The sequence below is a fragment of the Apteryx mantelli genome, chromosome 3 (assembly GCF_036417845.1).
Source record: "Apteryx mantelli isolate bAptMan1 chromosome 3, bAptMan1.hap1, whole genome shotgun sequence".
Lineage (NCBI taxonomy): Eukaryota > Metazoa > Chordata > Aves > Apterygiformes > Apterygidae > Apteryx > Apteryx mantelli.
The window spans coordinates 11681309-11709121 of NC_089980.1; the positions used below are offsets into that span (position 1 = coordinate 11681309).

Genomic DNA, 27813 nt, shown 5'->3' on the forward strand with positions numbered 1-27813 from the left:
TCAGATGAAAGGGACCTCATCTTTAATGACACAATTTCATCATCCATCCACCAGTCTGTTCATCTGTCCTTCCACCCATTATATCATTTGACACTTGAAGCAGGTAACAAGAAGGAAAGGAGTTCACCAACTTGATTTTTTTCCCCGATGCATGTAGCCATTTGTGGTGAGGCCACTATCATGTGGAAATGCAATGCCACAAGCGAAATAGAACAGGCACAGGGGATTATAAGTGAGCCAAAACCCTGTCATGTCAAGGAACTTGTATCCAAAATAGGTCCAAAAAGAGTTCAGGAGACCATCTGTACATCTTTAGTATTGCCTATGGATTTTCTCTAGCTGTAGTAGCAGACAAGCAAATAAAAATGGGTTGATATTTCCAGAGCATTCTGAACTATCCCAGAGGATGCCTTGTGTTTTGTAGACCAACAGCCACACTCTCAGCTCAGGGTTCACTTTCTGAAGTGTCCAGGGCAGCCCAGCCCTACCTGGAGCTCTGTTCTCTCCTACTTTGTGCCTTAGTCTCTGCTGAGAACTTACTGTGCAAATACCAGTTAAAGCCGAAGAAAGTCCGTTGGCTTTTGAAATACTTACTCCCCTTCAAGAAAGAAAAAGAAGTAACTACAGCATACTCTATAAATTCAGAGTAATCCACCAAAGGTCCAGAGAGATGTTAAGAAGCAAGATACTGAGAGACACCTCCACTGGCTAAAAAGGACTGAAACATGTAGACTGCTTAAATCCACCAAAAAAAACAAACCCAAAACCAGAAACCCCTTTTCAACAAAACTCTTTCGGGTGCTAATGTTTTTTAGCACAGTTCTCCAAGTGCCAAGCTTCTCTTCTCTCAGAGAAGTAAGCATCCTAACCACCAGGCAGCACCATCAGACATCTCCTCCTGGCCTTGTATGACTGGCCAAATGGTGCCCTGGTTTCTACAAGAGAGACTGTTCCCCTGTGTCCCCCAGCTGTCTAGCAGCCTGGTGGTCGGGCCACTCTCCTGGAGAGTCAAGTGGAGTGGTTTTGAAACCCCCTAGGCTGAGGAGGGCCTCAAATCACCGCTGACTGTAACCACAAGGCTGTTATGCAAAAATTGCCTGTAGCACCAGCTATGTTATAAAAAGAAAGAACCCTACCCACTCTTGAACTATCCTCTTTATCTGCTTATATACAGATAGGCAAGTGAGTAAACGAAGTGCAGGTGGCACAATGGAAGGAGACAGCACAGTCTCTTTTTTAAAGACAACATGTATGGTAAAAAAGCTTGGGAACCCAGTTTTAATCTAAGATCTTTTCCAGCTCTAAATTTTGCTATTTTCAGGCTCCTTTATAGAGTCACAAGGGCTGAAAATACCACTCCCATTAAACAGCTCATCTCTCTGAAGTGAAGCTGACCCCTTGACTAGCGCTGACCCACCCACAAAAGCCTGCAATTTCACAGATGCCTTTCATGCAAGGGAGAGGAGCTGGCTGTTCCCTTCAGTAGGCATGGCTGGGAGATTAGATGGGAAGATCCTAGGATCGTATCCATTGTTGACTGCATGTGAATATTTATACCAAAACCAATAAACTGGGAATGACTGTTTAAAAATGTATACTTGCAATACACATACACTTATACAAGTCAAGTATTGAAAGTACCTGACATTTCTAGACTAAATAACAAATTATATAAGCCACAGGAATGTATAACAGTACCCCATGGATGTGCAAAACGTATTCACTCATTTTCAAAACCCACTGCTGCTTTCTGATTCACACCTAGAACTAATTCCTGGCTGCTACCTATTTCCTACTATTGAGTAATATAAATTTGAAGAGGCCAAGGGCACACACACACATTGGCTTTCCCTGGTGTAGTGTATGAGAACTCCTCATTATTTGTTATAGGCTTATAAGGTTGAACCTCTCTTTCCTCTGAACTCTATTTCAGCCTTCATAAGCTAATGAAAAAATCCAGCACGCTCCTGCAGTGTGCTGAAGATTACCCAGACTTGCAGGCAAGGATTTAGCTGTACCAATACAGAAGCGCAACTTCTGTTCTTTTTTTCTCTTTCTTTTTTTATTGACCAATCAAGTCAACAACAGGCTAGATTGTACCTCGAGGGCATCACTTTCAACCACGTGACCAGCAGATTAGCAGAGAGGCTGCAAAATCCTTTCCGCTCAAACTGTTTTAACAGAGGATCAAAATCTTTCTCTCTGTGTGGGGATTTTTATTTAGCTAGTTGTTTTTGTTCAGCTTGCACATGTTTGTGAAGGAATTGAGACCTGCAAGGACAAGTAAGATGGTCTGTGTTGGCTTCTAACCTTTTTTGCTTCAGTGTGCGGTTATTTTGGAGTAGAATGTTTGCCACATTCCTTGAGGGAATATTGCCCCTCTCCTGGGCCTGACGGCTGCGTTAGTATTGTGTGAACCTAATCAGCCCACAGATGATGGCCCTAAAAGGCCAAAATTTAAAATGTTTTGCAAAAGCTCCCCTTTTTTCCATGCTGAAGTTCATATTCTTGTGAAGGGAGATGTATATATTGAAATAGGCAGTGATGCAATCTGTAGGAGAAAGGCATGGGAAAGGCACTAGCTGGGTAGGTCTTTAGGGGTTGCATTAAACTCACAGGACTCTTCTGAACGATAGGCCACAGGATGAAATTGGATCATGTAAATAAACAACAACCGACTGACTCTTGGCCCCAGCAGCCTGGCTGCCAACAAGCTGATATGCTAGTTTCTTTACAGTGTAGAGATACACGGGGATTCCTGCTGAAACTCTTTACAATAGCAGGAAGGAACCCAGGTACATTCACTGTTGTAGCACAGGCATATTTTTACTGAAGAAACGGGCCTTGAAAAAAACAGAACAACAGAAAAACAGACTGCCTTACATCTAAGGCGTGAAAGCACACCTAGAGCTACGTCGAGTGAGGACCATGCGTACGCACAGCATGTCCAAGCAGTTTCTTTGGCTGCAGCATGTGCTGAAACAAGGCTAACCCACTCACTCAGCTGCTGGATGGGGGACCACGGCAGTGAGCTGAGAGCAATTCACATACAACCAACTGCAACTGCAAGAACAAACTCAGCAAACAAATCAATAGCTGACATTTGACAGCAATTACAGTCTGGTCATGGACAAATCATAGCATCTAGCAAATGCAGGATTTCCCCTGAACTCTGCTTGGATATTCCTACAATCTCATTGTCAATATTCTACAGCTTCAGATTTCAAGCTGGGGAGTAAGTGTGTGCTATACAGCTGAGGGCAGAGGGATTTTGCTTCACTTCCTGGCAAGGAAAACTCCAATTTATTTTTTCATTTAAATCCCTAAACCTTTTTTTACCTTCACTGAGAGCTACATGGGGTGAATTTGGGCCTTTAAGACTGGAGGCTTTCTAAAGAGTCATGACAAAATGCAGGGGTAAAATATTCCTTGCAGTGCATGAATAGTCACAGTCAATCTGATTTTCAAAACATTAAAATGGTACTTGTTTTGCATCAGAAGAGTGGGATTTGCCTTCCAACCTCTGTCATCATAAGGTTCATGCTTATTTAGCTGCTTCTGCACTCATTCACCTGAGCGTAGATCTAGAGGAATTCTGGGTTTTACTTGAGACAGTCTGCTTTTACAGTCCTCCAAATGAGAGCAGAGTTTGTCTCAAGGCAACTGTCAACAATTTTGCCTCCAGAGCATTACAGAGATGACTCAGGCCAGCAAACCAGGAGCAAGAGGCGCAGTTGCTTACAAAGCTGCAGCATGACAAGGACCACAGGGCAAAGTCCTTGACGAGACTGAGCGGGGGTTGTACAATTCATAACACTGAGGACATCTGGCCAAGCACAGTCCGTGGCAACAGCAAAGAGGAGACGCCTGAATAATAGGGGTGGCAGCATACATGTTGTCCCAAAAGCCATGTTCAGCAGCAATAGGTGACTTCAGGCTAGGTCCCCAAATGGGGCATTAGGAGTTGGTACACAGTGGTGTGTGTGAGATCAGGCATTGTAAAACAAGGAAATTCTGCCCCACAGGTTACTTTTACACTTTAAAATGGCCAAGCAGTCTGTGTTCAAGGCTAGGCGTCTCAAGCAGATGGTGCACTGCTGAATTTGCTGGCACCTAAATGTTTTGCTGGCGCTGTTCAGGAAACAGTATATGTGTCCCTTCTGAGGGTCCCATCAGAGGAGATCCATCTTTTCAGGTTTCGATCAAAATGCTCTGGTCTTTCAGTATCATCCAAGAATCCTTTATTTTTCATCTGGTTTTAGTTTTGGAGAGCTCTCTCTTTCCATCTACCCCCTCTGCAAATGTTTGTTTGAGGATTTTTAGAAACTGGCATGTTTTCAAGACAAGAACAATACTTGCTCATGAAGTCATTCTTCAGGAAAATAAGTTCCAGTCAAGAATATTGACCTGCTTTACTATATATTTCTAGATACTACTCCTGTGAGTAAAGACAGAAGGATGGGCCATGAACTTTGCTTGAATGTAATTCAATTTAAATCTAAAGCAGTAATTTTTTTCTTGTGTATTTTATGTCATCTAAATTCCAGGATGAAGAATCAGTGAGTCTTCATTCTGGACCTAAGAATAACGTGGAAATAAATCCACATCTCATACAGAATTTATTTTCTGTAAGCAACATCCCTCCTCATAGTATTGTTCAGATATTTCAGACTGGGCTGCTTTCACAGCAATGACATTTATTTCTCAGTAGCAGGAAATAAAGAAAGGAAGATGACTCCTTCCTTCATGAAACCCTAATGACACATACTGCAGAAAATCCACGCAATGTAAGAGATCTTGTAGTGCAGCTGCTGTCTTCACACTTAACCTTAGGGTAAATTGAGGACCACAGCTTTAAATGAAATTACCCTCTTAAGCTTTGAAAGTACATCTAAAGAGCATATCTCGAGGACATCCAACCCGGACCCATCTGGTAGATTACAAGCCCCTTGTTCAAACAAATAAAAAAGGCCATTGCTGAGAAAAAGGAAAATAATATTTGTGTCACTTAAATCAGTTAATGGCTTAACAGAGTTTTGTAACTGTATTTCAGCCCCTGCAAGTATGGAGCCCAGTTACTGAAGGCTGAACAATTGTTTGAAATGCTCCAGCCTCAACCCAGATAAAACAAGCAATAGGCAAAGACAGCAAGCCCTCTGGCCTTTGCCTGAGTGTGATGAAATACCTACACATCAGTGGAAGAGCCGCACTTTCAGATGACCTTGACCTGGAGAGAAGAACAGGGACAAGAGATTTATTTAAGGAGCTCATGGGAGGACGGTGCTCTATTTTTAAATAAAAATAATCCAGTTTGGGAATTTATTACACTCTGGAAACTGGATTATTGCCACAGAAAAAGGAGTGCCCTCCTCCTCAGAGGAATATTTTGCAAACCCTTTGTGAGCCTTAAAATTTGCTACAGCACCTGCCTGTCCTCACTGCTAGTTCAGGCTCAGGTACTGATCACAGTATATTTGCTGGATGTCCTGGTCCTCCTTCGCTTTGAGCTGCTGTGTTGGGCCGGGGGATGAATACAGAACACACAAAGGCTTGCTGGCTCCCTTCGGCCTGATGGAGACTTATGCTGGGAGAGTGCATGGGCCCAAGTGCTTCACTGTGCTGGAGGCAGTTGCAGTCTGACTCGATTAAACTTGCTCTTGAAATCACAGGCAGTTTCCAAACTACCCTCTGGGCTCTTGTGCTCTCGGCTGCTGTCCCCTCTTCCTGGAGCAGCCCTGCAAGCAGCGGGACGCCTTTCCCTGTCTCCTACCACTAGCAGCCAGATCCAGAAATCTTTCCTTCCTCTGTGGGAAGATCTGCTGGCACTGCTGCCTCCTTGTCCCTTGGTGAAATCCCTTTTCCCCTAAAACTGGATGACACCAGAAAAACAGCACACCATGTTCTGGTTGCAGCTGTTGTCCGGGTTGTCTCTGGTAAAGCAAGAAAGCCTCCCATGGGGTTGTCTCTCACCTCGTACGGGCAGTGTCATAGCACGGTCAGCTTCTTCGCACTGGTGCAAGGGGCCTCATGCCCACCCCTGCCTTCCCACATCTTCCAGCCCCAGTCCCTGGGCCTGCACAGCTGCTGCCTGCTGCTTGCCAGCTCTGCCTACCCTTGCAGAGTTTCACTGCGGGTGAGGGTCAACTGAAGACAAAACTGCTGAGCACGAAGCCGCTGAGCATGGGTGAGTGTTATGGCTAGGGAGTACTTATGGGCTCATGTGTCCGGGTCTGGGTTTCTGCAGTGAGGGGTCTTCTTTGCTCCAAGGGCTGTTTCTAAGGTTGTAGTGAGGAGACTGAGAGGGAGGTTTCCTGTGTGTTAAATATGGACAGGATAAAAGCAGAGAGGGCATACTGCAGTATCCATTTTAATATCTGATGCAATGAAACCCTCTGCCTTTGGGATTTGCTCTGGGCTGCCGCAGAATTTGCAGATTGCTGCAGGCTGTGGCACTGGAGCACTACAAGAACAAGAAGGCCTCACTGGCAACGAAAATGCCTGAGTGCTTATCACTGGAGGAGAGGGCACAGCAGGCGGTGGGGCAGGGAGAAGGGTCGAGCTCAGCCTCCGAGAGGGGAGGAGACAGACTCCTTCCCCCTCAGCCAGACGGAGCTGTACAGCTGTGAGCTAGGCCTTTGTGTTGTGTCCTGCTTTTGTTCAAACACAGATGCAGTGAAGCACAACTACCACCTGATAAATTATTTATTTTCTTCCTTTTTCCCTACATCCCCCTTTCCTCACCATAAGGCTGCCTAGAATCCAGTTTAAGTAACACAGGATAGTAGAGTCACAAAAAAGACTAAGCGCATTCTCAGATTTAGACATTGAGGGTAATCTCTGTCTGAAATTTCAGACCCTAGGTGAACAGGAACCACCATTGATGGCTGATAGATAGTTGGCAGCAGTCCATGAGGCAGGCCCAACTTCAATCTCAGTATTTCAGGCTCCCCAAAAATGGAGGCCATGATTGAAAACTTTGTCCTGGCATATGGAAACAACTGTAGCAGTGGCTGATACTGAAAAATGTGGAAAAATAATTTTAGACTGATTTTATGTTTAGGAAACCAAATCCAGCTTGTGAAGAAGGGCTCTGCACTCCTCTTTTTCTTCACTTCTGGAAAGCCTAGACAATCATACCCTGGGCTGAGTGTACAAAACCATTAGTAGGTTCATTGAGGGAATGATTTAAAATCAGTGGATCTCTTCTGAGGATTTGGCCTAAAAGCCTGGAACAGGTCACTCTCATTTTAATGAGACACCAAAGATTCTTCCCTTCATCAAGCTAAGGTCAGAAAGAAAGTCCTGCAGATCTTTTCTCAGAGGAGTCTCGTGAGTTTTCTCATCTCACTTCTGCTCAAGCAACAAAGTCTTTGCTTATGAACTCAGTGATAGCAGATTTTAGCTCAAAAGTCTAGTGTATCTAATACATTTTAGTAGCTTATGTTGATTACCTTGTCTAACTACAGATATCTACTCATAACAAAAACAATCAGTATTTATTCATACTTACAATCATTCTTTGAATGTAGAGATTTCACTTGTTTAGCAATATCAAGTGATTTTCCCCTTTGGTGAAAAAAAAAGTTGTCTGCTACTGAAATGTGGCACTTCGTATGCTGCATCAGAATAGGAGTCCACTTAATCCAGTCTGTCCCCTGGGACGAAAACAATAGACCAACCCATGAGTCCTCAGTTAGATGTTGATTAACATCCAGAATGATCATCCACTAGGAAATTTCTCCTCATTATTTTTTATTTCTGAACCAGGTTAATGAAATTTCTCATGAAATAGGAATTCTAGTCTTTGGCAAGCCTTACTGCTTCAAACCTCCTCTGACTAAAAGCAGGAACAGGAATTAAAGATCTACCCAAAGCTTAAGGAGGCTATTATCTTTCCCAGAGATTTCACTAGGCTTTAAGCTAAGCACTAATACCAGCTCACAAATGATACAAGCACAGCAAACACAATGTTTTATAGCACAGGTATGTAGAACAGAGTAGAAACCACTTATCTTCACCTTATTGTGTCTCAGTGCAGCAACAAAATTCATGCGAAGACTCTTTCCTAGAATTAATAAACATACTGAACTGCAGCACTGGGAGCACTAGGTCAGGAGTAAATTAGTGTCACTGAGCCAGCCAAGCTTGAACAGGTAAGGAATGTGCCATGTTTGGGCTGTTGAGAAGGCTTCTTCATTCCACTACTAATCAACATTTGACCCTGGTTAACAGATGTAGTAATGGTAAGATGTGAAATGGCCTGTCAAGATAGTCTTCCTTCTGAGTCAGCACATGATATTAGCAGAGCCTTAGGGGTATCTGCCCAAGAAGTTACAAAATCTAGAGTGAAATCAAAAAACAGTGTCCTGATCACTTGTACCCATTTAACATACAATGCATGGAGTCTTTAAGTACATGCTCCCCTTCCTCCTTCCTTGGAGTTGAAGTCTAACCATTAGGATTCACTGCCTTAGCTCTTCTGGACCCACTAAAACTCTATAGGCAAATCCCAGAACTTCATGGTGTGAATGGCTGCTCGCAGAGACACGGGAATGAAAGTGGATACTTGTCCTCTGACCCTCAGTAGGCTCTTCCCCCTCCCAGGGTAAGGGCAATCTCTAATCATGACCAGTTCAAAAGCTAGATGGAAGAGCTTACAAAATATGAGCCTTTCAGACACCCCCAAAATCACCTTCCAGCATGTACCTTGGCAATCATCCCTGACAGATACCTAGCCTCAGACCCTTGGTAGCCTCATCCAGGGCCACTAAGGAAAAGCAGTGCTTATTAGAATATTTTTTTTTAAGATACACTAAGGTCCACAAGCAGAAGTGGCATGGACCATGTAGAAAGCCAGGGAAAGGAGAACTGTATTGATATTTTGCAGCCATTGTGATGGGTGCTTTTCTCCCATGAGAGCCTAAGACTTGAGCAGGTGCCCATAAGGCCCCATAAAGCATGAATTACAAATGTATTTTATGGTACAAGTTAAATACAGAATTTAGTAGGACTAACAGTATTAACATATGATTTCTCCAGCTATTTGGTTTTTTTGAAACATGGCACAGCATTCACTATTCCAGCCAATATTCGTTCTTCCAGTTCAAGACTATACTATGCTTGCTGCTATTGTCCAAAAGAGGCCGGAACCTGCCTTAGAAGTCACCAACCACAGCTTCTGTATTATCTCAGACATCTGATGCATCATCTCCAGAAATGGCTCAGGCATGGGAAGCCCAATCAGTCTTTACCTGCCTGATCTCATCCAAAAGTGATATGTAAACATTTCCAACTTCGACTATATTTTCGTCGCCAAATCTATGAGGCTAGAAAAACTTTTTTAACATCTCCAAAGCACAAGCAACAAAACTTGGTCCTCTTCTCTCTCCATTTCTGATTATATATCAGTATTCCTTGGCTCTGAAGTATATAATCAGTCTAAATGGTTTGGGGGGGTTTGGACTGAACAACAGTGCAAATATCATTCATCAGGACAGACTCTTAGGCAGCAGTTAAACTAGACTCCTGCCAGATACATAAATAGATGCAAGTAAGCAAAGAAACAGAAAAAAAAGCTTGCTGTCATTAGAAATGTGCAACATACTGATTTTACAAACTTACCAAATATTGATCAAAAACATTTTAAGAGGATTTAAACTCTTAATTTCTTACAGCAAAAAAAAATAAAAATAAAGGACAAGTATTTATTTCTAAAAGCTTCTTTTTGAAGCATTGACTTTTTCTCTTCATTAGAAAAGCAAAGGTCCCCATTCAGCGGCTAGGAATCTGACTACCTTGTCACATTTTCTGTACCCCTGTTGATTAACCAGCTACTAAAATAAATGCAATAGATCATGTTACTACTGGGAGGAAGAGGTACTCTTTGCTATTGGAATAGGTAGAAAATGGATAGAATTTCTCATTTAAAATGCTGAATTTCTCCAATACTTTACATTGTGAGGCTTCAGATTTTACCATATAATTGAAATGACCTGATTTAAGAAATATTAAATAGTTTAAGTTGTAATGAAGACATTTATATAGTGAGGTGATTAAATTCTCAAATAAATTAATTTTAACAGCATAGATTAAAGAATGTTCCTATATTCTTTGCTGGATTGACTTGATAAGCAAACAGTTTATCTGCATTGTATTTGCTTGCCTCTCAGTGACCCATAGATAACAACTATACCAAGATTTCATTCAGCAGGACACAGCAAAAGTGTAGATGAATAAACTTTACTGGTAATTTACTCAAAAATCTAATTCATCACAACCACTAATAATTGTATATACAAGAACAAATGTTTACTTTTCTACATAAGCAAAATTGACAAAATTAGTTTTCACAGAGGCAATAAATGGTTACAAGTCTTTTCAATTTATCATTTTTTATTGAGTATTACAAAACCTCATAATTTAACATCATATTCCCTTAGTTTGCTATTAACCTCTATGAAGTTAGTTCTTCATGTGGTTTTACAATGTGCTTCCCATAAAAATAGTGCTTGTCCTTTGTTTTTTTATGAGTTCTTGACAGAAAACTTCAAGAAAAGTCAGAGATGTTTGCAATAACAGCCAACTAAACTCTTGTCTGAACTAGAAATGGAACTTCTTGAATCATAAACACAAGTGAATGGCTTAATTTCCTATGACATTTGCAGTGACATCTGGACATTTCCCTGTGGTCCATCTGTATCTGGCAGTCCTGCAGTGTGTACAGTTTGCTCAGAGAATGCCAGATTGCTGCTGACCCTTGCAGGTCCACATGCAGGCATCCTCTCTTTCTGTGGAGAGAGACTGGTCCCAGCAATTCTGTTAAGAAGTTTTAAACAGTGGATCACATGTGCCTCCCCATCAGGTCAAAATAATTCATCTCTGGCTTGAGATGTACACTTTTTTAATCTCCTGCATCTTTGTACTCTGTCCAGTCTCCAGGTGGCTCTGGGGCTGTGAGCTTGTGAAAATGAGGCTGTCAACCAGACACCAAAAACTGTTTACACCTCAGTGGTTCAAAGCCATTTTTGGACCTCCTCCCCCTATCACAACATTTAACAGCAGAGAAAGGGATTGTCTAAAAAAATCAAATTGAATGTTATTTTTCCAACATCCACAGTAATTTGCTTAGAATTTTTCATATAACTGTTTGTGTCATACTCTATTAGCATTCCTGCAATTGCTATTTGTTGCACTATTGTAGCCATGGCAGACCTCAATAGCCAGTGATCTTCCTTTAGGAGGTCTTTAACAATGATAAAGCATCTAGGAGGAAAGTTATAATCCAGACAAGCTAAATCACTGTCCTGATATTCTTCTTTGCTCGATGTAATTCTCTGGGGCTGCATCTGTAGTAACTGTTGCTAGTGACAGTTGCTATTTCTGCAGAGCTGAACATGATAGCCTCAGCTGGGAAAATGTGACCAACATACAACTACAATTCTGCATTTTTAATAGCATCCTCCTTATACCTCAAAATAGCATTGTTTTTTATCCCCCTTTTAGGATTCTTATGAAAATTCTTGTGGACAAAATTGCTGGAAGTAATGCTTTCAGAAACATCAGTTTTTTATATGTTTAATTAAGAATACTCACAGACAGAAAAATCTGGATTTGAAATCCAAGCTTTTCATTCTAGCAACTTCTGTAGGCTTTGCACACAGAGTAAGAGAGCAGAAAATCTTCTGCACCATTCACACTAAATCAAAGGAATGCAGTGGAGGTGGAGTTTCAAATGTGTGCAATGAGCAATCTGAAGATCTAGAAATGATTTTCTCAGAAATGATACAGCAAATAATTTCAAGTGAGGAAGAAGTTGAGAAAAATCACAATTTGGTGGTGAACAATCCCAAAAGACAGAAAAATAATGGGGATTTACTATATAATTGATTTGCTGAAAATTGCTCCCTTGCTTCTTCAACTGAGTCATGCCTTAAGAATATCTCTTCAGATAGCCGCGTGATTACTGAGGTGCCAATGAGACAATTTTCTCAGCTTTGCCCCTGCTTTGTACTTAAAAAACTGATTCAGTAGAAGTGAGTCAGTTCAGTTCTGCCATTCTGGAGAGAAGACCAGACCAAGTTTTCCTTTAGACACGTGATGATTCATAGCAAAATTCCTATTGAGCTCAACTGGATGAGGATTTTACAGATAGTAAGTAATTGAACCTTCTTTTAGGCTACATTCCTGCCTTATATAATCCACTGTATGTTTGTATGTATGTATGTAGCTTGCTGGCTAGCTTCTCAGCTGCAAATTAAATTTACTATTGGCTCAATGAGATGTAGGGTAAAGTTGGCTGTAGTTGTACTGTTGGTTATTTGTACATAATTGCATGAGAAAGTCCAAAAGCACAGTCCCTGCCTTCTTAGGACACGTGAGGAATCATGTTCAATACTTCCCAAGCCTCCATCCTGCATTGTGCGTTCTAGTCACACACTGCGCTTCCCTTGTAAAGGAGGAGAAGCTCCACAGCTTGTCTTCCGTGTAATGCGGCTATGCATTATTAACGTGCTTGCACTTAAGCCATTTGCTTTTGGAATAGGCTTCTCTGTTATTGTGTCCAGAGAGTTAAAATCGGCTTGATTACTGCCAAAAAGACCTTCCTCTTCCTCTTCAAGTGTGTTTTTAAGTCAGTCATAGTTAGGATCTTCACATGGTGCAGATCAGCTTTGCTCTGCTGACTGCAATGGCACTGTACTGATTTACCTCAGCTAAGCATCAGGGACTAAATACTCAGTTGAAATGGGAAGCCTCCTGCCACTGAAACAACTTCCTTTTGCTGTATCTACTGTTCTGGTTATTTTAGCTCTGCAGGATGTCTTATTACAGGCATGATCTGTCAGCTGAAGAAGGGCTGTCTCTGTGGCTGGTAAGACCTGCCTGTGGCAGTATAATACAAAACCAAAGTTCTTAGCCGTCCTGTTGCCGATAGCCCATGCAAGTGTTTCTGGACCATACCTGTAAGCCTTTATGCATCAGGACACCCCTGTTCCAAGTGCTGCTCTAAAAAACTTTTCAGAAATGTTATTTGTTTTTTTAAATGTCCCATTTTGCTCAGGACTCAGTATAGGAACATATTTGGATAATTCTTCCACACTGTTTTCCCTGCACTATTCAAAATTAGTGGAAGTGTTCTTTTACTTCCAGTTCTTTCTCTTCACCCATGGAAAGTGGGGATGAGACAGGAAGAAATGTTTTTCCTACCTAGGTGAGATGAAACTGAAATGTTTTGAGAAATGTCTGTATTAAAGAATTGTTTTCTTAATGCAAGAGCTGTTCTATTTCAGTAACAAAGCCCTGCAACTTGCTAGGAATTTCTCTGATGAAGCTCCCTGTTGCTCTGGAAGCAGCTTCACTTAGTGCCATCCCTGCTGAACAGCCGCATTTATTTGAGCTCCTCCAGTGAGCTCCCCTCTCCTGGCAGTTGTGAGACAGGTCAAAAGATAAAGCTCCATCACATTTTATTCTGTTGTGCTTGTGCTGCTGGACAGTTTGTCCTGAGCAGAGTAGTAGACAATGAGACATGATCTTTGAAATGGCTGTGACTTCTTTCCTTCCTCCCCCTCTGATAGAACCAGTCATCTGAGCAATTGCTTACAAGCACGAGTGCAGTGCTCACAAATCCCACCTTGCAGTGTGATCCTACCACTTCTAGTAATGCTCTTTTTATATTCTACCACTTTCATTCTGTCTCATGACTTCAACAGTGAGGCAGTAAATTACCCTCCCCCCCATCTGGCACCATTAATTTGCGCAGATAACTTCATGTCTCTTCTAAAATAGGTTTCTATTTCTAAAACACTTAAAAAGAGTGCCTCTTTGGGGTTTTCTAGCTAAAAGGAGAAGTCTATGCTCTACCTTGTGATATCACAAACAATGGTTTGCTTTGATTTTCAAAGCAAGTGCTGCAGACCAAATGCTTGTTTCAAATACCACAGCGAGTAGACAGCAGTGGTTAATGTTTTGTTCAGCTATTTGTCTCTGAAACAGTAACTACAGTGGAACAGTTGTCTTAGTTCTCACAGATACTGCCGTCCAGCTGGTGTCTGTATACACATATGGAAGACTTCAGTGTGGCTAAACTCTGTGGCTGATTTTTAATTTCCCCCTTTTCTAGCAGGGAATTAACTTGCTGCAGCTATCAAAAGTAGCATAGCTTAAATACATGAAGAACGTGTATTCCCTGCAAAAAATAGTGTCATGATGTGCCCCTAGATGCCATGCCAAGTTATATGCCTGCATGTGAATACCACCCCTCTGGTGCCTTGCAAGAACCAGATAGGCTGGTCTTTGGTGTTAGCAGGGAGAACAGTTCTGGCTTCCCACTGTGCCCTGCGACACCCGGATCAGTGGTGCTGCTTCCCTCCCCGTGGGCTGCTGGTCTTCTGTCCGGCAGCAGGGTAGGGGAGGAGGAAGACAGTCTGCAGCCAAGCCTTTCCACTCCTCATCTTTGCCTGCAGCTGGCAGTGCAGAGATCATGACTCAGGAACCAGCCAGACTTGGGGGTGGGAAACAACTAAGGTGGCTTTGCTTTCTTTATGGCTTTCTTGCCAGGAGATCTGGTGCCAGAAAGTTTAGCACTTGAGAAAATTAGCAAGCAGAAAGGCTTAAGGAAAAGACAAACACTAGAGCGTGAGCTTGGGGGGGCTGTCTGCTGGTCGAAGCACAGATCAGCCTAGGATATCAACTTCTCTTTCTCAGCCTGCAAAAGTGGTTTGCAAAGCTGTCCTTCAGAGTGCATGCCAACCAAAGGCAATAGGTTTTCTTCTCTTAGTGAAAGAAGTGGAAGTTAGACTCATGCAAACTCTTAATGAGATTAGGAATAAAGGGGTGCAGAGGTGAGCCCAGGTTAAAATACAAAGACTAAACAGAAGGCTGTGTGGTAAAACGAGGTAGGCTGGAGACAGGGGGAGAGAATCACAGAATCACAGAATCATAGAATCGCTGAGGTTGGAAGGGACCTCTGGAGATCATCTAGTCCAACCCCCCTGCTCAAGCAGGGTCACCTAGAGCACATTGCACAGGATTGCATCCAGGCGCGTTTTGAATATCTCCAGAGAAGGAGACTCCACCACCTCTCGGGGCAACCTGTTCCAGTGCTCTGTCGCCCTCACAGAGTAAAAGTTTTTCCTCATGTTCAGATGGAACTGTCTGTGTTTCAGTTTGTGCCCATTGCCTCGCATCCTGTCGCTCGGCACCACTGAAAAGAGTCTGGTCCCATCCTCTCAACACCCTCCCTTCAGATACTTGTACACGTTGATAAGATCTCCTCTCAGCCTTCTCTTCTCCAAGCTAAACAGGCCCAGCTCTCTCAGCCTTTCCTCATAAGAGAGATGCTCCAGTCCCCTAATCATCTTTGTAGCCCTTCACTGGACTTGCTCCAGTAGTGCCACATCCCTCTTGTACCAGGGAGCCCAGAACTGGACGCAGTACTGCAGATGTGGCCTCAGCAGGGCTGAGTAGAGGGGGAGGATCACCTCCCTCCACCTGCTGGCAACACTCTTCCTGATGCACCCCAGGATACCATTTGGCCTTCTTGGCCACAAGGGCACATTGCTGGCTCATGCTTAACTTGGTGTCCACCAGCACTCCCAGGTCCTTCTCCGCAGAGCTGCTTTCCAGCAGGTCAACCCCCAAGCTGTACTGGTGCATGGGGTTATTCCTCCCCAGGTGCAGGACCCTGCACTTGCCTTTGTTGAACTTCATGAGGTTCCTCTCCGCCCACCTCTCCAGCCTGTCCAGGTCTCTCTGAATGGCAGCACAGCCCTCTGGTGTATCAGCCACTCCTCCCAGTTTTGTATCGTCAGCAAACTTGCTGAGGGTGCACTCTGTCCCTTCATCCAGGTCACTGATGAAGAAGTTGAACAAGACTGCACCCAGTACTGACCCCTGGGGGACACTGCTAGCTACAGGCCTCCAACTAGACTCTGCGCTGCTGATCACAACTCTCTGAGCTCTGCCATTCAGCCAGTTCTCAATCCACCTCACTGTCCACTCATCTAGCCCACACTTCCTGAGTTTGTCTATGAGGATGCTATGGGAGACAGTGTCGAAAGCCTTGCTGAAGTCAAGGTAGACAACATCCACTTCTCTCCCCTCATCTACCCAGCCAGTCATTCCATCATAGAAGGCTATCAGATTGGTTAGGCATGATTTCCCCTTGGTGAAGCCATGCTGACTCCTCCTGATCACCTTCTTTTCCTCCACATGCTTGGAGATGGCCTCCAGGATGAGCTGCTCCATCACCTTTCCAGGGATGGAGGTGAGGCTGACTGGCCTGTAGTTCCCTGGGTCCTCCTTCTTGCCCTTTTTGAAGACTGGGGTGACATTGGCTTTCTTACACTGTGTAACAGAACACTGTGTAACCTAACACTTGAGTGCAGTTTTACGGTGCCACTGCCAAAACCTTGACTGCTGAAGTTTATTTTTTAAGTCTAGGTAATTGTCATTGGCATGCTGACATAGAAACATCAGTAAGAAAGATTAATCAAAAAGTCCATCCTATCCTTTCTCCTATTTTAGTTTGCCTGCCTTTTATCCTCTGTTTTTCTTTTAATTATTATTGCTCTAGTTATTTCCTTCTCATTCTTATTCTCTTGCCTCCTTCCTCAGCCTCCTTGGTACAGTGGATCACGGTTTGTTTAAGATGTAGGTGACCCTTCTGAGCCCAGGATTTGGCCTACCATATTTGACAATGCTAAAAAACACGGTTAAATTTTGAAGGCTTTCTGACTTCTTATGGGAACTAGACTCTTATGAGAAACAGATTCTGGCTGCAAGCATAAATGGAAGAGCTCTTTGTCTGGAGAACAGCTGAGTGTAAAACACATCTCTTTATAAAGAGAAAAACAGACTAGACCACAGTAGAAGGCAAAGAAACTGAAATTTGTACACAGCTTTAGAGTACTGCATTCTGTGCTTGAAGGTCTAATCGTGGAGCATGTTTTAGCCATTGGATGAGTGTCTTCTCTCTTCACCTGCCAGGATGGGGAACCTTTTTAAAAGCTTTGTTTGTAGTCTACCAAGTGCAAGAAAAGACCTTCTGGGAAGGAACATAAATGTAATAGGATCCTCACTGGGAAAGAATGGAACCCTCAACAATATGAATGGTACAGAGGAAAGCAAGTGTTACTCCACAGAGCAATGGGAGTAACTGTGGAAAAAACACAGTAGGGCATCAGCAGAGGTATATCTTGATCCATGAAACAAGAGGACTAAGCCAGTGGGGCCTCCTAGATGGGAATTTGTCAGTGACAAACTGAGCACCAGAGTGTGCTGCTAATGCACTGTGCACTCTTTAAGAAGAAATGCAGGGGCACTCTTTAAGAAGAAAAGTCTTCTTCTGACTGGTCATGTCACATCAGAAATAGTCTAACTTCTTACCCACAAGTATTTTAAAAATCTAGATGTTTGTACAACACCTCTGCCATTTTCCCTAGCCTGAGGTAACAGCTCTTCAATCTAGGTAGCAGTTTAATAACTTTGGAGATAAATGATTGCATCCACAATGAAAACCTTATTGGATTTCACTACTCAATTAAAAATATATATTGCCACATTCTCTACCACTCGCAATTCTTAAAATCAAGATTGGATAATTGTATTGCTGGAGAAGCAGTTAATTCAGAGAGGCCTTATAGCCTGTGGGGTGTTTTGTTTCACAGGAGGTTCAGCTAGCTGATGAGTGATCTCTTCTGGCCTCTTAATCAATGAGCCAGTCAAAGAGGAGGGAAGCACTGGAGTCCTTGTAGCTAAGGGTGCTTATGGAGCCAGGAGCTAAGAGTCATGCACTTCATCTGCACATGCACTGCATTCCTGTCTTGCTACTCTTTCCCTGCTTGTATGTTTGTGTTGTAGGTTGTCCATGGTGTGGAATGTCTTCCCTGTGCCTGCATGGGCACAGGGAGACCCCTGTCCTCAACGGGGCTGCTGGGTGCCACACTGCTTGCTAATACTGCTGTTCAGTGTGTCTGGAGAAATGAACATGGCGTTGGGTGATGTCCCAGTTCCATCACAGAGTCTCTCTCTGGCCTTCCTGACTGTCTTCTGTAAGTCGCTAAAACAGAGGCAAGCAGTGTGCAGTTGGCCATGTCTCAAGGCAACTGTATTTTGACTCATGTTCCTGCAGTGCTTTGACCATGTAAAACATATTCTGGTTAAAGACTCTTTCCTTGCATCTCCCTCTCCTGTGAAAGAGGTTTCCCTGATAGCATTTGTGGAGTACAAGGGAGTAAGAAGCTGGGTAAGGCGATGTGGGACTGAGAAGAGGTCTGTACCCCAAACTCCAAGAAACAGGCAGCAGAGTTACTGAGGCCTTTGGAGCCCAAGAGGTGCTGACAGGCTCTTCTGTCACATGCTACCATGTAGTAGCCTGCTTAATACTGTAACATGAAGTGCCCTGGGTGCTAATCTGGGAATTGGGATACCACAGAAACTACCATCCCTTTTGTGATGCCTGCTTTCTCTTGCATTCTTATTTGTTAATCAGTTAAAGTGCATACCAGTTATTATTTAGCAGACTCAGAAAATGATCCTTAGAGCCTAAAAGTTGCTCCAGGAGCAGCTATTTTGTACCATTAAGAACAGTTAATTAAGAAAAGAACAACTAGATACAATGATTTTGAAGTGCCTTGCTAATATTGAAAATTTCAGGCATGTAGATGGCTCTACTGTTGTGTTGTAGAAGTGGTCCAGCACATTTTCAATTATGCTCAGTTCATTCCTGGTGCCTTGAGGGTTTTTTCCCCTGTCTCCTTCTTGACGTGTTCAACTCTGAAATGAACTAAACTGACAGGCCTCCACCACAGCATAGAGTCATCCAGGCCCTTCCCCCCCACTTTTTTTTAAAATAACAAAACCCTCTTAGGAACATCAGACTTAAAGGGACTTGCTGCCTTATCAAGTCTAGTCTCTTGTGACCACCAACAGCTACGTCATATAATCCCCTTCATGAATTCATCAAGCACCATCTTAAAACCATTTGCTGCTGTCGGCCTTTCAGTCTCTGCTACTCTTGTTGATATAATAAAAGACACATATTTTCAGGAATTGCAAAAATGGGTGTCATATCTCAAGAACATGCTTTTAATGGCAAAAACCTGTAGGAAAACCCTCAAAAGGCTAGGCAGCCAATACATGTTTCCATACAGCTGAGCAAATAAAACAAATGCTTCTCTAGGGAGAACGGCTGTTAGAAGTCAGTGGTGAATTTCAATTTAATTGGGTTCGCATACCTTAGTTTGTTTCTTGAGGGCTTTTCACATACTTGAGTGTCACTTAGGTGAATACTCTCAGGAAAAGCAAATGTTTGGCTGAAATGCTCAAATATTCACAAAACATCTTCAAGCTGTATATTCAGCTGTCACATTATCAGTTTGGAACTTGCACTGTTGAATAGACAGGGCTAGGTCCCTGTCTTCCGTACACAGGCTTAATGCAGCTCTAGCAAAATGCACAGCTCTGGCAGACTAGTTGGATTGTGTTATGCCTGGCCGTGAGAGCAGGATCAAATGTGTGAACATTTCATCTACTGTCTGGTCTGAGATCACTTTCTCCTCTTGCTATCATGAATATAATACTAGTACTCTAGGTTTACATTGCTCCTTCCGGCCAAGCCTTTCACAAATCTGGAAGGAGCAATCATACGTAACACCCACTTGAAGGCTTGAAGGTGAATGATACTCACCTACGTTGTGAGGATGATGCATTCTGAAGGTATCAATTTTTAAGTCACCAACGTGATGCAACGCAGACTGTTATGCCCTAATATATATATAAAAATATCCCTTCAAAGGTACAAGATACCTGTTCAGCATCTGAAGCTGAGGACCACAAACTAAAAGCTGCTTTAATCTCACTTCTTTCTTCTGTAGATGAAGGTAATCGAGGAACTTGTCAAAGGGTACATTTATTTAGCATGTGATGGTTGCACCTGAATCCAGATATTCTGTGTGCAGACCCTGTGCTTTAATCACTAAACCACAATGTCTGTAGCTAAAATGTCTATACTGAACGTCTCTAGTTCACACAAATTGCAATAGTGTTCTTACTGCTTTCTGCAAGAACAAATTATTCCTAAGAGATGTCTGTGCCTAATAGAGAACAGAAGTTTCTTTCCTAACATTGTCAGTCACTTCCTAGGTCAGTACTCTGCAGCACAGACAATCCTGAACTCCAAGAGCGGGCTCTGTGTGTGTGTGTGTGTGTGTGTGTGTGTGTGTGTATGGCATGGAGGCATATCAGGCAGAAGCAACGCTGAACTGAATCAAATAGCAATTCCCTGATGCCTACAGAAATGCATGCTCATCTGAATCCCTTTGAGGTAAATGGTGAGGTTTCTAAAGATGTGAATGGGGACCAGACTGAACCAAAAATACTAAAAAGGAGGGGGAAGAAAGAAAACTTCAATTTGAATCTAAAGCATATTGATACTAATTTTAGTACCTTTTCTTTTCAAAGATGCTCAGATATGCAAGAAATACTTCTGTTCCTGTTTTTTAAAAAAATCAGTGAGTGGTAATACTATTTTGACAGATCATCTCTTCTGAAGATGTACACTTTTTTTTTATGTTGTTTTTTTATAATAGCTGGAGGAAGTATGTTTACCTCTGTCAGGCAGATCAATAAATTGGCCTGCGTGCCATTCTGGTGTGAGCTGTAATTTCTAGGAGAGGGGAATGAACCAAATGAACAGTTGGCCCATCTTCCAAATAACTGGCTTATCTGAAAAATAAAATTACTTCCTCTGGTACAACTGTATTGCAACTCAGAAACAGAATTCCTCTCCTTGGAGTGGACAGTAATTATAACAAATAAATAACCCACGACAAACACCAGAGGTGTAATGTGATGATGTGATAGCCTTTAGTTTTCATGCCACTCCACGCTAGTCTTCTAGTCTCTTTGACAAGGAAAGCATTTGGAAATTTGCAACCTGGGATTTTTAGTGAGAATAGGCTATGAGAATATATGGTAGATGGGAGCAATCAATGGAGAATTACAAATGTGCCCTAGCAAACAGTCTGCAGTGCCTTTGTATTTGTTCTGAGCATTTGTATATGTACCTCCCTCTTAACTGGTAGGTTTTGAGTAACAAATAGGAAATTGGGCATTAATGTCAAAAATCACATACATGAAGCATCCTTCTATAATCATGGTCTAGGATATGGATTTTAGTTATTAGCACTGGCACAGACTATGATAACTAATTTTGCTCATGGATTCTGGCAGTAAACACTGGCGCAATCATTTTGTCATATGAAAAGCACAAGGAAAACTACAATTATGATAAAAATGTATAAAATCTGTTCCCCTCTTTCTGTTTAGAAACGTGTACAGTGAGACTTTCCTTTACCTTAACTCTTTTGTACTCCTGCTCTACCAGTAATATGCCTGAGTAGTCAAAGGGTTAAAAATATTGCTTTAAAAGACTTGGCGGAAGATTCATAATTTTACTGTGTATTTACTGGAATGCAGGAAAACTTCTCACTACTTCCAGATTCAGAATAAAAATGAATTATTACTGCTAGGAAGCGTAGTCTGTGAATTTAAACCGCATCTGAAATTGCAGGTTTCATTTTGTTACACATTCATTTATACAGTTCTGACTTTTTCTATACAGAAATGTGCATCTAGGAAAAACTCAGCTGTAGTCATGGGTTTTACACCATATAAAGTTCTGCTGATGCTATATACCAGCAGAGTGCAGCAAAACCCAACCTGAAATACCATCATAACATGCAGTATTCCTCCTCTGCTGCTTCATCATTGCTTACTGTCACCGTTTCTAAGACAGACTAACTACTTGATCTATGAGAGTCTGCATGAATGAAACCAGACTGGAAAAAACAGGATTTGAGGGAAAGGTATTTCACGTTACTTACAGAAAAATCTGCTCCTTCAGCAGGTATAACAATTTCTGTTTTAAAACATGAACGACAAGCCTCCAGCACAGGAGCTCATCAGCCTGTAGTGTAGCACCACTGAGTTATGCTAATTCACACCAATTGATAATGTGACCCAGTAATACATTTAATCCCATTTTAAATGCAAGATTCAGCACTGTTAGCTTTTCAAATAAATCTTTTCCTTTTAAAAAGCCAGACAAAAACCTAGATTGGTCAGCACGAACTTTCAGCTTTCAGAGCTGAAACAGCCATGATTAATTACTTAATATTTTCCTTCCTCCTGTTTTTATTAGAATTCAACTTTCTTCAGTGAATGAGATACACATCTCTCACTATAAGAAGAAAAGTTATAATGCAAAGATTGTATTCTCTTTGGAATTACAGCGTATCAGTACATTTCAGAGGGGACATATCCAGAGCACTTTGTTTCCCTTTGAAAAACCTAACCTGCTAAATGTTTTCATTACAATTTGCCTTTATTACAAGTCCTAGAAAATGATATGCAGTTTCCTCTTGGACAGCAGGTCTAATCAGTACCTGCCCATTGCTGGGTATGGAATGCTATTTATTTTTCCATGCCCTGCGCTGATCTCTAACAGCACACAGACTTACTGGTGAGCTTATTCAGAGCCTGATCCAAAGTCTACTGTCACCAGTGGAAGTATTTTCCTTGGTTTCAACTGACTTTGGATTAGACTCCTTGGAATAATCAAACTCAGAAGGCCATGGTTATCTCCCTTCAAGTCAGGATCTTAATGCTCTAAGTTCATGTCATAGTACTCTTTAACAGTAGTTAAAAGGGGACTGTAGGTGAGCATGAAGAGGAGGTAGGTGAGGAGGAAACAGCAAGTTAACAGAATGAAAGAGCAAATGCAAAGCTAAACTTCATTCTAAAATACTAAGACAAATGGCCCAAATGCTTTCAATAGTCCACTAAAACCCAGTAGCGCTAGAAAGGAATGAAAGTTTCCACTTTGGATTCTCAGATTAGCCATAGGTCCTGTATAAAGCAGGAAAGGAACAACTTTGAGCCTGTGAAGTTGACTTGTCTTTGTGCCTGGTAGAAAAGAAAGTCCTAGAAAATCCAATAGGCTGCAGGACAGCATATTGGAAATTATCAACAGATGAGAGGCAGGTTTTAGTGATGGAAGTGCGTATGTAAGTATTTGTGGAGGGAGCAACAAAGTGGTGATAGACAAGAACTAGGAATAAAATTTATGTGCATTTTGGAGAAGTGCTTGTTGCAATACAATGCAGCGGGCTAAATCTACAAGGTCAATAAGGAAGAAAACCAGAATTTATTTAAGGTAAGGGCACAGATATCAGTTAACACTCAGAAATGATGAGCTAAAAAAGAAATAAATTATCCTTTGACCACTGATGGCCTTGACAAACTAAATCCAACTCTCCCAGGAGCAGATATGTGAGCCCTGGTGCCTGCTCCAAAGTCCAGCTTCCCAGAGGTAATTGGGACTTGCTTGGCTGCATTCTGCTGCAGTTCTCAAGCAATGCATTATTCCTCTTTCCATTACATGCTCTAAAATGCTTGAACAATTCTACTGTTACAGATTACCTGGCACTCTCCCAACCCAAAGGTGACTGCATTTTTAGTGGTGGATGAAGCTTCACAGATAGAAAAATGCTGTCGCCCAGCTGAAGGCCATATTTTTATGTTTTTATCTAGCTTATAACCCTGAAAAACCCTAAAATGAATGTGTGTGTGTGTGTGTATTCATATATATGAAGCCATATATGCATATGAAAGCAATGCGATTATGTTATAAAGAGTTAAGGCAGAGATCCAGGAAAAAATACCAGAGAAAGAGTAGTTGTGTGACAACAGGTCAAGGCAAACCTAAATTAGCTTCTTCTCCTTCTAGGCTTTCTTACATTCCTGGGAGAAGAAATAGTTAACAAAGTGAACTCCACACTCTGCCGTATACTTCCCATTCTTCCCCCAGGGTTGCTACATATGCAGAAGCTGCAGTCTTGTGACATACAATCCTAAAAATTGCTGAAGTTGTTCATAGTGGTAGGAAAGTATTTTGTTTTGTACAAACAGTAAGTGTAGACCATGCTTTATTTGCCATAACAATTTAGTCTTGTTCTTTGTAGTCATGCCTAAAGCATACGGAAATGAATGAAAAGCTTTCCATTGACCTGAAGAGGCCTGTGGATCTGGTCTTTACTGCAGAGCAGCTATCATGTCCAGTGCAATAAATCTACTGTCTCCTTAGGTGTATTTTAAGTGTTTGGCACTGGCTGAATTCCACTGTTCTTTATTGTACTGTGCTCAAGAGTTCAATGAGCCCAGTCCTGAGTGCCCTTGGATACCCTACTCTATTTTTCTAGTTAGTTTTAAGAAGTTAAACTATATTGATTTGGAGTTTGCTATTTGACTGGGTTTTGTTTCGTAATCTGCTGAGGTTCTGCACATCCTCTTGACTTCAGTGGGAGCCTCAAGCTCTCGCTTTTGCAAATCAGGCCTGCTTGCACTTTTGGTTGATCACCTGTCGTCTCTTTGGCTCTGATTACTCCGACTCATCTTGGGCATTAAAGTCTCCAGCAGCGGCTTCCTGGCTGACCCTTTCTGCACTGTGCAGAGGCAAAAGAAAACCACCACTGCCTTTTCCTAGACTGGCCTCGTTGGCTGCTACGCAGGGCTATGCAGAGAGCTGGGGACACCAGGAGGGAGTCTGTACCCCGGGAGCACTCACCTTCGCAGTGGCCCCGCCCCTTCCCTGGCCTTTCACGGAGGTGGCTGCCCCACACACCGTCCCCTTGCTGCCATGCTCAATGGGAGAGTTGCTCAGAGCTAGAATGGGGCAGGGGACACAGACACTTCCCCTTCCCCACCCACTGCCCCGCCAGTCGGCCCCGGCACTTCGGAACTGCAGGGACCAGCCGCCCCTTCCCTTCCCCTTGCCTCGCTGACCTTCCCGGGCAAGCTGAGCCATGCAACGGAGGGGCTCGGGTCCCTGCAGTGTTCCCACGTCCTTGTGGGTGCTGCGGCCGGGGCCAGCAGCGGCCAGGCGGTGTCGCCGCCGGGTGCAGGGCTGCTCCGTGCCTGTCTCCGCGCTGCCCCGCCACCCCCGGGCTCCGCCGCAGACCTTCCCCCCGCCACCTCCTTTCCAGCTGGGAACGAGACCAGCAGCAATTACTCAAGCCAAGCACGTAAATCTGTCAGATCCCGCGGCCCTCGTTTGACGCAGCTACGCAGCGCGATGCCTGGCCGCTCAGCCAGATTCCCCCTTCTCCCCCAGCCGGGAAGTTTTCCCAAGCCCATTCTCTCTCCTCAACCGAGCGCCGGTTTTGCCCCGCAAAAACCTGCGAAGTTGCCAACATTGCCGGCAACGAGCTGCATCGAGGGAGATTGGGGTGTCAGGGGAGGGGAAAGGATGTTGGACGGAAAACTGCCGGTAACGGGGGGTCGGGGCCAGGAGTGCGGTGCGGGTTTGCCGCTGCCCCCCGCACCAGCCTGGCCGCACCAAGGCAGCCCGGGTGGCGCGTTACCTAAGGCGGGGCGCTCCGCTCCACTTCGCACCGCTCCGCAGCGTGGCCCGGGGGAAAGACCCCCTCCACCCCGAGCTTGGAGGAGCCCCCAGGGCCACGCAGGGGCATCTGCGCCCGCGGCACGCTGCGCCCTCGCTCCGCTCGGGACGCCGAAAGGGCAGCGGCGCTGCCGGCGAGAAGGGGTGGGCGCCGAGGCCCCGGAGCGCGGAGCCGCTGCGGGCGCGGGGAAGCCCTGGGGGCTGCCGCAGGTGCCCCGCTCGCAGCCACCCGCCCCGCAGCGAGCCCGCGGTCTGGGTATTACGTAACTCTCCCATTTCCCTTACACAAATTCATTTCCACCCGCGAATGGGCAGGGATAGAGGCCAAAGTGCTAAACGCCGTTTAATTTCAGGAACTGAAGCTTTTTCCATTCTTTATTTTCTCCCTTTACCCCGTCTGAGCTGCGGAGGGACACATAAAGACACAACTATTTCTGTCCGAGGTCCTGTCCCAGAGGGAGAGCACTGCTGCTTTTAAATCCGGGAAGCCGCTTCTCGTACGCAATGGCAGGAGCTCGCCCAGGAGGGCAGCCCGGGCGGAGGCGCGGAGCCGCAGGGCGCTGCAGCACGTTCGCCTCCCGCCTCCGCGGCGCGGGCAGCCCTGCGCGCTGCCAGCGGGGAGGGCGCCGCGTCGCGCTGCGCGGCCGCGCGCGGCTGCGTCCGAGGCAGCCGCACCGCCCGGCCGCTCTCCGCGGTGCTGAACCCCCCTAGAGCTCTGTCCGCGGTGCTGAAACGCCGGCCGCGCTCGGCGGAACGGAGGGTCCCCCGGGCGCTGTCTGCCGTGCTGACCCCCCCCAAACGCTGTCCGCGGTGCTGAAGCAACGCCGCCGCCCGGCGCGGTGCGGGAACGGCGCTGCAGTGCCCCGGGCGGCAGCAGCCCAGCCCGGCCGCTCAGGGCAGCGCACCCGCAGCCCCCGCCGCCCCCTCCGCGACGGACAGCGGCGGCTCCCCTTCTCCCCCCACTTCCCCCGGGTTCCCCTTCTCTTCCGACCTCCCGCAATCTCGCCTGGCACGGCGGAGAGGCAGAGCCCGGCTTCCTCTCCTGGCTGCAGCCGGCTATGAAGCTGATAGCGGCATTACACCCCTCTCCCTGCCTTCCTTCATCCCTGCAGCAGCCGGGAGGCTGGAGACAAAAAGCCGAGCAGGTCCCGTCTTAAATTTGGGGGTTTGGGGCTTTTTTCTTTTTTTAATTTCAGCCCCCCCCCCTTCTTCCGCCCGGCGCGTCCGGTGCTCTCCCACCCTTACCTCGGCTTGCGCAGCGCGGCGGCGGGCCGCGGCGGCGGGGTCGGTGGGTCGGTGCCGCAGCTGGGAGGCAAGGACAGCCGCCGCTGACCTCCGCGGGTCTCCTTCTTCAATGGACCGGGAGCCGTGCCCTCATCAAAGATGGCCGTCCGCTCCTACGTCAGCAGCTTTTAATAGCCCTCCCCGGCGGGGGGGCGGGAGCGGGCGGGGGGGCAGAGCGGGCCGGGCGGGCTTGAGTCATCGCTGCTGCCGCACCGCTCCACTCCGCGCACCGCTCCGCGCACCGCGCACCGCGCACCGCCGCCGGAGGGGCCCCAGCGCCCGGCGCCCTGCCGCCCCCGGCGCCCCCGCGCCTCCCCTCAGCGCCCGCGGGCCGGGGCCGGGGGCTGGGGGCTGAGCGCGGCTGCGGGTGAGCCGCCGGGGGGAGGGGAAAGGGGGCATCATGCAGCAGCGATTTCCTCCGCCAAAGGGGTGGTCCGAAGAGGGTATCCCTCTGAAGTCCCCGGTACTCCATATATGGCCAATCTACGTGGGCTTCTATTTTTATGTGTGAATTCTTCCTTCTCTCCCTCTTTTTCTTTCTCAGAGCATCCTGTCAGGGGTCTGGGTGTGTTAAACGGATTTTTCCCACCTTCCCCCTTCCCCCTTCTCCCCCCTCCCCCCACCAAATAAGAGCAGCCGAACGCAAGGAAATCCATGTTTAAGGACATGTGTTGTGTCTGATCATTCGAGGGACGTGTTCAAAAGAGAGAGAGAGAAAAAACAAACGAGAGAGAGAGAAAACAAACAAAAGCCCGGGCATGTACGTGCATACACACAGCAGAGCGAGAACACCCCACTGCTGCCGAGGAGGAAAACGGTAATTCTGTTCCAGGAAAGAGCCTGGGTTATTGATCATGGATTAATTAAAATATTCGCTCAGAGCATACCTAATTTGGAGCAAATGGAGCTATTTCTAGTATGATTTTTAATGGAGAGGAAATCCTTTCGTTTCATGCAAAAGGTATTTTTGAAAGAAGTATTATTTAGTGGGGATTTTAATGAAGAATGAGGATTGAATCTAAAGCGTGACTCTGTATTTTGTAACCTCAGTTATCACCTCCTTTCCATTCTGC

The 27813-nt window shown here is 44.8% G+C and overlaps 1 protein-coding gene across 1 annotated transcript in view; it reads right to left on the reverse strand.

The window, feature by feature from the left end:
• SNAP25 (synaptosome associated protein 25) overlaps window positions 1–26788 on the reverse strand; it is a 67803-nt gene extending 41015 nt beyond the window's left edge. The window contains exon 1 of the mRNA XM_067294657.1: window positions 26702–26788. The gene's annotated coding sequence lies outside the window, so the exon portion shown is untranslated. The remainder of the gene's footprint in view (window positions 1–26701) is intronic.
• Between the last annotated feature and the right edge of the window lie 1025 nt (window positions 26789–27813).